The following is a 10,947-nucleotide window of genomic DNA, read 5'->3' on the forward strand; positions in this document are numbered from 1 at the left end:
TAATTTAAATTCAATAAAATAAAGATTCAAATGAAATTATAAAAGATATTTATGGGTATGTGAGTGGAGGATAGGAAGTGAAGTGAAATCAGCTATGAGATGAGAGCGTAGTTTTGATGCAAATGTGGAATCGAATAATAGAGAGTATAATAAGACTGGTCAAATTTATTATGATGGGACGAGACATATATGCTTGAACAAGTTACGACTTACTAATCAATTCCATTTCAAGTATCTGATTCCCATAATCTTGGGCTTCTTCCGTCAAAATCATGCTAGATTATTTTTCTTTTTTAAAAAAAAAAAAAAAAAAAAAAACAAAAAATTTAATTTTTAAAAAAAAAAAAAAAAAAAAAAAACTCAAAATAAATAAATAATTTTTTGAAATAAAAAAATATATAACAAGATATTTATCAGTTTCTTTGAAATATAAAAAACAGAAGAAGATATTATCAATTTCTTTGAGATATATAAAAATATAAGATACTTATAAATTTCTTTGAAATATATAGCTTGTTATGCATTACATCGAGAAAGATTATTTCATTAGTTGTAATATTCATTGACTTTCTATTAATGGTCCTTGTCATTATTTCATTATTTCACTATGTTGCAAAAAAAAATAAATCATTGGCTATAATATTCCCCGGCTTTTTGCGTAATCAACACTAACCAAAACTTGTGTTCCAACTTCTAATCTAAGATCACCTCAAAAGTGAAGTGCGCCATTTATATGGAATACTAATAATGATGAAAAAGAAAATAATGTAATACTATCAATTTAATATTAAAAATATTAGTATCATATCAATAAAGATTTATATATGGTTTATCCCAAAAAAGGCAAATGGGATCAAACACAAAAATATGTCCTCCACAGAAATGGCATTATGTGTAGAAGTTGTGTGGGGTCTTAACCAATTTTGATAGTGAAATCCATTTGGATCTCAATATATGTTGCTGTAGAAACAGATTACTCCAATTATTTTGGTTCCTTAGAATCTAATTAATGATTGTAAGAAGAAAAATAATAATAGAAGATTAGATATAGTTGAACGGAATATATAGGATATTATTTCTCTCTTTTTTTTTTTTTTTTTGGATAGGATTGGGTTTTAAAGCTCCAATCCCTTTTTAACTTTCTTGATAAGTGTGGGCGTTTGAGTATTTTCAATTTAAATACGAAAATTTTAATTTTTAATTATACATATTTCTTATTCTTACTTTGAAAGTAGAGAAGCTCTTTCAATTTTTTATTTTTGAACTCGGGATGTTACCATTTGTGTTCAATCTACATAAGTTTGAACTGAATTATATTGATTTTTTTCTTTTTGATTTTGATTTCGAATTAATTGATTTGTAAGTTATTTTAAATTTTTTATTTTGAACCTATATGTTGAGTCTTCTTACAAAAAAAAAGGTGAACATATTAATGAAATATTCATGTTATTTTCATCTTAATAATTTTTCATTTGCACCGCAAATTAAAAATCAATTCAAATAATTAATTAAATTATTGTCGGAAAAAATTCCAGTCTAAGTAAAGAAATTAATTAGCTCTTCTAAATCCAAGACGACACAACCCTTTCTTTTTCCCAGTCTAAGCAAAGAAATTAATTAGCTCTTCTAATCCAAGACAACACAACCCTTTAGAGTTTAGAGTAAAGGTTGTTTGATAGGAGGAATAAGGAATAATAATAATTCTAAAATTAATTTTAAGATAAATTTATCTCATGTTTAATTGAAATAAAATTCATGATAACTCATCTCGAGATTAGTTATTTCGAGATTGCAGCATTAGTTTTATCTTTTATTGAGGGTGAGATAATTAACCCGAAAATAATTAATCCTAAGAGTAATAATCTCGGAATAACTTATTTTCCGACCAAACAATAATCTCGAAATAACTTATTTTCCAACCAAACGAGCCGTTAGAGGTTAGACATGACAGGCGATAATACGTGTCTATTCCATTAATTCTTGCTATGAGGTTTAGATTGATGTTTCTTATGTTGTGTTTGTCATCTTTATTAGGATTAATTGGTGTGACGTGATGTATAAAAGTAAGGGTTAGTGCTGTGTCATTCTTAATTTATTTAATTTATTTGTCTCCAGTTTAATCGATCTACAATTGTAAAAAGTTCGCGGTTTTTGAATTTTGTATTTCAAATCGTACTTCTCTTTACAAAGTATTAATTAAAAGATTTTATTATTATTTTACGTCATATATATTTTAGATATAATCTCTATTTTTGTGACATTTTGAGATAGTTATTCTTCAAGAACAATTACTATTATGAGTTAAAAAAAATTATTACTTTTATCTTGAACATTTAAAGTAACAAATAATTGTCAACTCATTTGAGGTGGAGTTTCAGTTTGATCGTATTGCCTCTTAACTCCTTTTTAGTCCTTATTAAGGACTAACATTTTTAACTTCCCATCATGTTTAATATTTTGATTTGATATATTTGATATATTTTTAATTTAACATCATAAAATTTAATGATCTCTTTATATTATTAAACTTCACTCCTAAAATATTAAATTTATTATATTGATCTATTATAATTAGAGCCGTGAAAATGAATCAGGCCCATTGGACCGGACCGGCCCAGTCCGTAACTTGTTAGAATTGGACTACAATTTTTGCAGCCCATTTAAAAATAGGGCTTTTTAACCCGATCCGTATAAGCCTGTTGGCCCGTAGGACTTGAGCAATATGAACTGGGCTGACCCGTGGATCAAATAATATGGCTGACCCATGTAGGCCCACAGCCCATAGTGTGATGAGTTGAAGCTTGCTATTTTCTGTCCCATTATGTTGATATTTTAATTTGACATATTCGACATATCTTTAATTTAAGATCACAAAATTCAATGATCTTTATATTATTAAACTTCATTCCCAAAATATTAAATTTATTATACTGATCTATTACCATTAGAGCCGTCAATATGGGTCGGGCCCGTTAGACTGGCCCAGTCCAGTCCGTAAATTGTTAGGATTGAACTACAATTTTTGCAGCCCGTTTAAAAACAGAGCTTTTTAGCCCGACCCATATAAACCCGTTGGCCCGTGAGGCTTGAGCAATATATATGGTGGGCCAAAACAATAGGGCTAACCCCGTGAAGGCCCACAGCCCACAGTGTGATGCTATTTTCTGTCCCATTATGTTAATGGACCATCTCGGCCTGACCCGTCAAACTCCAAAGCCCGTGTGGACTGGACCAGCCCATATTGATAGCTCTAAATTTATCATTTTATTTAGTTTTTCTTAAGAAGTGTACTAGATTAATAATGGACAAGTAAAAATGAGAGAGATGGGAACTAGTTGTTGCACGGTCCCTACCACAGCAACACGCATGACTTACAGCTACATGGAAACTAAAATGGAATCAGATTCTTGTACATCCCTTGGTGCTTTCTATATTCGTTGGACTACTCCGAAAGAGGAAGGATAATTTCATTATAACCCTATCAGACCAGTATTCAATCTACTAAAAGATCAAATCTTCTTCCTTTTTTCAATCGTGAATCCATATCTAAAGTAGGCCAGACGTACAGATCGACACAAAACCATCTTATGTCGTATTCCATTCATGATGTATAGTCTTCCCCAAGACCCATACTAATTAAAGTTGTAAGCACCCTGGGCCATATATACGCAGTCCTTGTATAGCAGTAAGATAAGAAGATAACCCCACAGTGGGATCAAAGATTAATAAGTTAAGCTGAGGGTTTTGACACGTTACGTGGGATGACTAGGATATCCTTGATAAGTATTTATCACTTCTTCATTACTAAGCTTTAATTTGGTTGGATGGAGAAAGCCATGTGCTTTGGGGATTATTTTCTCTTCTACTTGTATTATTGCCTCAGACACCATTAAAATGCCAACAATTCCATTACTAGAAATAGAGAGATGAAAAATTAGCCCACTCACTGAAAAACCGCACAGTGGAAACATATTCTGTTGAAATACTGGAAAGCTTCCTAAAATTTTGCACTACTCCCACCAGTTCAATCAAAACATATGTAAAAATAGTCATTAAATGATTTTCGGTGTAAATTTAAATGGGGAAATACAAGTTTCTAGTAGTGCTGATTCCTTTATCATCATATAAAATAAAGAGGGCTTGCGCAAATATCTGACAATTCAATCGTCATGATGGGAGTTCTGAATTTTCCCCCACAAATGTGTCTATATTCATCCATTGAAAATCAGGACCCTATTTATCACGGACAGCCAAAAGAGGCAAACATACTACTTATTCCCTGAGAACACATGTTATGTAGCCAAGATTTCCATATTTGTAATAGTACCCACCAGATTAGTTTATTACCCATCCTTTGAAGGGTATATAATTAAACACGATAAGGTAATTTTAAACTTTACAAAAACAGACGCACAAAATAGGAATATCACAATTTTATAAGGTACGTTATAGCTTCTTGAATGTAATTTTGCGACACACCTCATGAAATTGACGCCTAATTATAGGCTTCTAACTATACATAAGCTAGCTAATCTTATATTGGAAAGAAAAGTTAAAAAGTGTAAAGAGCACTATATAAATAGAGGAAAAATTCACATGATGCATACACTTGGGTAAAACTTTTGATAAGCAAATACTTTTCAAAATAAGTAATTTTTGAAAGTCTAATCAAAGATGATATAAATTCAACCCTGCAAAAGAGAGAGAAGGTGGGGTTTGGGTTTGGCCTGGCCTCAGAAAGATGAATGGACTCGTAGCACTTGCTAATTATGCACACACTTGGGATCACAATCACAAGATACAACTATCTAGAATCATGATCTAAAATGAATGAGGAATTATTTTTATTAAAATTTTACAATCACCAAGATCGAAGTGTTTAGGTTTTCAGCTTATGTCGGTCTCAACTAAAGGCAGCACTAGGCACATGTCAAACCCCACAATATACAAAATCGGTAGTAATTGCATATTTATTTTACTACGTAGTTTAATTGGAAGGTAGAACATCCATCAAATGACAATAATTACTTTCTTAGTTTAGATTTATTTGAACACAAATTTATATGGTTGGACAAAGAAGTTAATAGACTTTAATCTTTATGATAATTAAAGTTGTTATATAAGTAATATTTATGAGGCTATTAGAATTAGACAAATATTAGTATAACATTTGAATGACAAAAAGAAAAGAAATAAAAGTTTATATTAAATTATTTTTGAGATGAATAACAAATAAATAAGTTCACGAGAGGGAGGCTAGAGAGCAATTTTCTGTGGCCACACCTTGTCAGCACCGAACTTGTCTGGTAGTATAATTTATATTTCGTATGTGATTTGTGAACTATCGCATAAACACACATTATCCAACACAGGAGCGGAATTTGGGGTGCTCTGGTACCCACTAAACTCGACGCGGAATAGGTATAATTACATAGAAAATATACAAAAATAGGCATAAAATATATAAAAGCACCCACTCTAATAAAAAGTTGGTTAGGTGCACTGGCATTTGATTCGGGTTTGGACCTCATTGAGGTAATTTTTTAATTTTTTCTAAGTTTTTTTAATTTTTTAAGCACTCATTATCCTTAAATTTTAGGTCCCCGCTGATCCAACAGCGGTGGCACGGAAGAAAAAGTTGCTTATTCTCCGTGCCTTTGTTCATTTCACTTAAAAAGAAGACATCACAGTGAATGCTCATTGTTACCTGGAAAGAGACTTGAGTTTAGGGTTATTAAAAAGTAAACAGTGGCTGTGCATTTTACAGTAAAAAAAACACCTAGAATAGTTTTGCGGGGGTGGGGAGTACATAGTGACAGGTACTGGTAGTAGCTATCCTGAAGGGATTTATATTTGCTCTCCTATTATGTTTCTATAAATAGGGCCCCCCTACACAACTACACTCCTTCATAAGGCGGCAGTCCTCACAAAATAAATGTCTTTAATTTCCCCAACCCAAAATTTGCCCGACCACTTTTCCCCTTTCTGCATTTACCACTTACCCGCTCAAAAATGTACTAATTATGTATATAGATAGGGTTACAGAACAGTGTGAAGAGGAGGAAGAGGGGGGAAATTGGACTGGGTGACATTGTTGACAGAAGATAGAGAGCACATATGATGACATGCTGCTAAATCTGGGAGCTACAGATCGAGGACTGCAAAAAATAAAGCATCTCAATTCATTTGTGCTCTCTATGCTTCGGTCATCACCTCAGACCCATTCTTCCTTCTCTTTCTCCTTATATTACTTTATCTACAGTTGTTCAATTTTAGGTTTACTTTGCTTGTTGGGGAAATTCCTTGGGCAAATTCCCCCATCCATACTTCTATAAAAGGAAAGATAATGAAAAGTGGGCTCATCATCACCCATAATTATATATTGACTACTGCTACAGCCTTCTCTTTTCCCGTGCAGCTTTTGTCAGAAAGGAGATCTGTGCACTAATCTGATCTTTTAGTATTATTTTATGTATATATTTGACTAATTAATTTGCCCCAACCATTCTAATGGATGAATGTTACTGTTTTTCAATACTTCCATCGACAAATTCATCTACGAAATTGCCGGTTTATAGATGCTTTAGAAATAAATACTTCTGAATTTCTATGATTTAACTTGAATGTGTTTACTTAACTGTGCTGAAAATCTATGTGCTAATCTTAGTTTTCTGCTACACTTGAAACAGATCATTTGGATCTCTGGTTCTTTGCCATGTACGTACCTGAAAGGGAAGTCTTCCGGAGGGGATGTTTATATCAATTACATGTGATCTCTCTCTCTCTCTCGATCTCTATTGTATACCAGTGCGAAATTGCTACTACTATTTAGGTTGAACTCGTAGAATTTAAATCCTAGATACCATCTATTTATTAACTCGGGCAATTAAAGTTCAACTAGTAATCAGCCGACACATATTAATCTGGTAGTCCAATATTCTTCTGATCTACTTCTGCAGTTCTTCTTCTTGCAAAAACACTAAACTTAAATCCTACATTCACATCTATATATTAGCTCAGGTAATTGAAAGTTTAACAAGTAATCAGCGGATTCATATTAATGATCTGATAGTCCATTGTATATTCTTGTGATCTACATTTTCAGTTCTTCTTTCGCAGAAATCGTAATGAATCTTAAATGTTGAACTCATATAAGTTAAATCCTACATTCACATCTATATATTAGCTCAGGTAATTGAAGCTTAACAAATAATCAGCTTCCAATGATCTGATAGTCCATTGTACATTATATTCTTCTCACCTACTTCTTCAGTTCTTCTCGCAAGAGGTATCAGATAACTCTGTCCACAAAGGATGGGACAAATCGGAAGAAATCATTTAGTGAGACCCATGGTGTTCAACCCACTTCACTGACCAATAGGCCATACCCTTGAGTGCTATTTTATCCTACTTTCTTATGCTTGAAATAATTAAAGCGGGTACGTAATTCTTGGAACAAATGGCCATATAGGACATGAAAAAAGCTCAATGCTGCAAGGTTAAAAGATCAAATAAATTTGTTTCTCAAAGGATTTTCCTACATTCACATGAGAGGCTACGCCTTCAAACTTAAATGGTTTAATCAAAGAAAAATTAATCTGCAGATATGCTCCACATATTAAGTAGAGGGTAGCACCCAAGGGTGTGACCTAGTGGTTCAATGTAGTGGGATGAACACCATGAGGTCTCATGTTCAATTCCCAACAGAGACAAACACTAGGTGATTTCTTCTCATCTGTTCTAGCCTTGGTAGACAGACTGGTGGGAGGCGGCAGTATCCCGTGAATTTAGTCGAGATGCGCGCAAGCTGATCCAGACACCACAGTTATAAAATAAAATAAAAAATTAAGTAGTGGGTAAAAGGGATTGCTCAAGACAAGTCTCTTCTTTGAAATAAGTGATGAAATATCAGTAAAAGTGAGTGAATGGCAAAGAGGAACAATAATCTTCCAATTGAAAGCTTAATTGGGATAATCAGCAGTAGAAGTAGTTGTGCCAGTTTCAGATGAATATAATTAGGTGAATTCTGGTGAAGAAAGAAGTGTAAAGATTAATTTTTGAAAAAAAATATTCTAAAATTCCTCAACTTTTGTGCAACAGAAATCTCTTCCTTACACTTATCAATATTTTATCAATATCCTAAGGAGTATATGAAAGAGGTATTTTCTGTTCTAAAGGGTGCAAATTTTTCAAAGGATCAACCTTAGGTTTAATCCATTGTCATTTAAATATAATAAAATTTCAATTTAATTTTAGCTTAAGATAGAGTTATATGTCAAAACGAAATGAGACAAAATAGTATGGAGGAGGTATTAAGTACATCATATATATCTAACTACAATTAGCAAATATGAATATATGATGCAAATGTAATGTACAATGGAACTATGGTAACTAAGGAGAAAAGGTTCTACTCATGAAATGCAAGAATTAAAGATATGTTCTTTCAGTATATATGTCTTAAATTAGAACTCTCTTTACTGCTAACTGGATTCTTTTTGGTTCATCTTATCTATAACTCAAATGATTCCGGTGGAATTTGTCATGGATGCTTGGAGTACGGCTTGTTAGCGTGTTATGCTAGATTCCAGTAAGCAATACTCATCAGCAAAAGTTGCTATCACATCTTAGGGCCACCAAAACTTGACCACTAGGAATATATGGAAGAGCAAAAGGCAACCATGTTAGATTAGGCTTCAAAGAGACTTACAAATAAGATAGTACCTTAGTTTGTGTATTCTGGAGAAACAGGAGGAATCAACATCCAAGAATGATTGGATTAAATAAGTACGTCATTTTTGTTCTCATGTTATCAAAGAAGAATCTTCAATTATTTCTGCTGTCATTGCAATAGTTTGTTCCTGTTGAAGTAGTGATCCGGTAGTGTTCACTCATCATGGTCCTCAATCTGAGTCAAATCTTCAAAATTTAACAAATTGAATATGAGTAATACTTCATAAAAGATCTATCGGATACAAATTTCTCTACCTCATAAAGATAGTGGTGAAATCTGCGTACATTCTACCCTCTCCAAACCTAGGATTACAATGGATATGTTGTTGTTGTACTTTATCAAAGATCGGATGCAAAGTACATTACTATGAAATGCAAATGAAATGCCATGAAAAAATCCATGAATGTTATTTTTTGCTCATGCTAGGAATGATTTTGCTAGGAATAATTTTGCCAGGAAAAAAACCGGATGTGGGAGTACTTGAAATGTAAGTTCAATGATTCGATGCATGAGGCTAACATGATAGTGGAGCTGGAATCTCAAGCCATTCGGAAGAGAGATAGTTTCAAGTATCTTGGGTATGATTCTGGGGAATGGAGAGATTGACGAGGATGTCATGCACTGTATTGGTGCAGGGTGGTTGAAGTAGAGGCTCACTTCGGGTGTCTTATGTGATAAGAAGGTGTCTTCTAAGCTTAAAGGTAAGTTCTACAAAGTGGCAGTCCGACAGACTATGTTGTATAAAGCGGAGTGTTGGCTAGTTAAGAACTCCCACATCCAACAATTGAAGGTGGCGGCGATGAGGATGTTAAGATAGATGTGTGGATTTAAGGTTATTCGAGAGAAGGTGGAGTGGCTTCGGTGAAAGACAAAATGCATAAAGTGGGGTTGCGATGGTTCGGGCATGTGAGGAGGTGTACGGATGCTAGGTGTGAGAGGCTGGCTACGAATGATTTTAGGCGGGGTAGAGGTAGGCCGAAGAAATATTGGAGGAATGTGATTAGGCATCACATGCATCGGTTACAACTTAAGGAGGACATGACCCTTGATAGGAAGGTGTGGAGGACGTTAATTAGGGTAGAGGGTAGGAGTGCATCTGTAATAGTAGGAAGCAGTGTTTTGTTTGTATCTGTCCCTGCAGTTTCTTGTTCATAGTGTTGTAATAATGTTTGTGATTTTGAATAGATAATTTATAGTATGACTTTATCGGTGTCTTTTTTTTTTTTTCTTATTTTCTAGGGTGTGTTGTCTCATTTTATTGTTTATTTTTATGTTTTTTGTTTGTTATACTGTTATTTGTCCTGAGCTAAGGGTCTATCGAGAATCTCTCTATGAGGTAGCGGCCGGTATGGACTGCGTAAACTTTATCCTCCCCAGACCCCACTTTGCTGAAATACACTGGGCATATTGTTGTTGTACAATCATGAATTTGAAATTTGCACTCCATAAGTAATCTACATTAGTTCGTCGAAAAAATCATTTGTAGATAAAATGTACCGATTTTATTATTTTATTTCATGTTTGGTTGAGTTTTTTCAATCCTTATTGCGCAATTTAGACATTGTTTTTTGTCAAAATTATAGTATTAATTACTGCATTCGGTATGAAATAACAATTCTGAAATTACTAATAATCAGATAAACCACCACCTTGACATGTTTGTCCTTTCTCCAAAACCCTCCTCTCTTAGGGGCCGTTTGGTGTGAGGTACTAAGACAAATTATTTCAGGATAAAATAATAGTCCCGAGATAAACTTTTTAATACATCGTTTGGTTTGGCAATACTTGAAATAACTTATTCCGGGACTAATAACAGTCTCGGAATAAGTTATACCACATATTTGGTTGTATAAGTTATCCCACCTTAATTTATCCTTGGATAAATTATAAAATGACAAAAATACCCCCAAACCCATTACAAACCCATTTCTCCAATCTTTTCATCATCTCTAATTATTGCTTTTGAAATTGAAAAAAGATTATTGATATCTACTTGATTATCTAAAATGCATTATTATGATAAATTAAAAATATTAAAATATCTTATTTTGGAACGACGGAAATATATGACTAAGAAAAATTAACCTCTTATTAATTGAATTTTGCATTTTTTTCATCCCATTGCTTGTGAATTTTATAAACTTATATGTTATTTTCTTATATAAAGGATCAAAATGCAAAATTAACAAATTAAAAATTAAAATATGTTAGAT

The 10,947-nt window shown here is 33.0% G+C and overlaps 2 long non-coding RNA genes across 2 annotated transcripts in view; one reads left to right on the forward strand and one right to left on the reverse strand.

Moving 5' to 3' along the window:
- The first annotated feature begins 2,265 nt into the window (after positions 1 to 2,265).
- On the forward strand, positions 2,266 to 9,944 carry LOC124897238. Its single transcript, XR_007053969.1, has 2 exons — positions 2,266 to 6,769; positions 9,191 to 9,944. It is a non-coding gene; the product is annotated as an uncharacterized LOC124897238 (long non-coding RNA).
- The window catches only part of LOC107861915, a 10,658-nt gene continuing 6,762 nt past the window's right edge, over positions 7,052 to 10,947 (reverse strand). Inside the window, exon 2 of the long non-coding RNA XR_001671878.2 lies at positions 7,052 to 8,919. This is a non-coding gene — a long non-coding RNA (uncharacterized LOC107861915). The remainder of the gene's footprint in view (positions 8,920 to 10,947) is intronic.

Source organism: Capsicum annuum, chromosome 3 (assembly GCF_002878395.1).
Source record: "Capsicum annuum cultivar UCD-10X-F1 chromosome 3, UCD10Xv1.1, whole genome shotgun sequence".
In the NCBI taxonomy this organism is placed as follows: domain Eukaryota; kingdom Viridiplantae; phylum Streptophyta; class Magnoliopsida; order Solanales; family Solanaceae; genus Capsicum; species Capsicum annuum.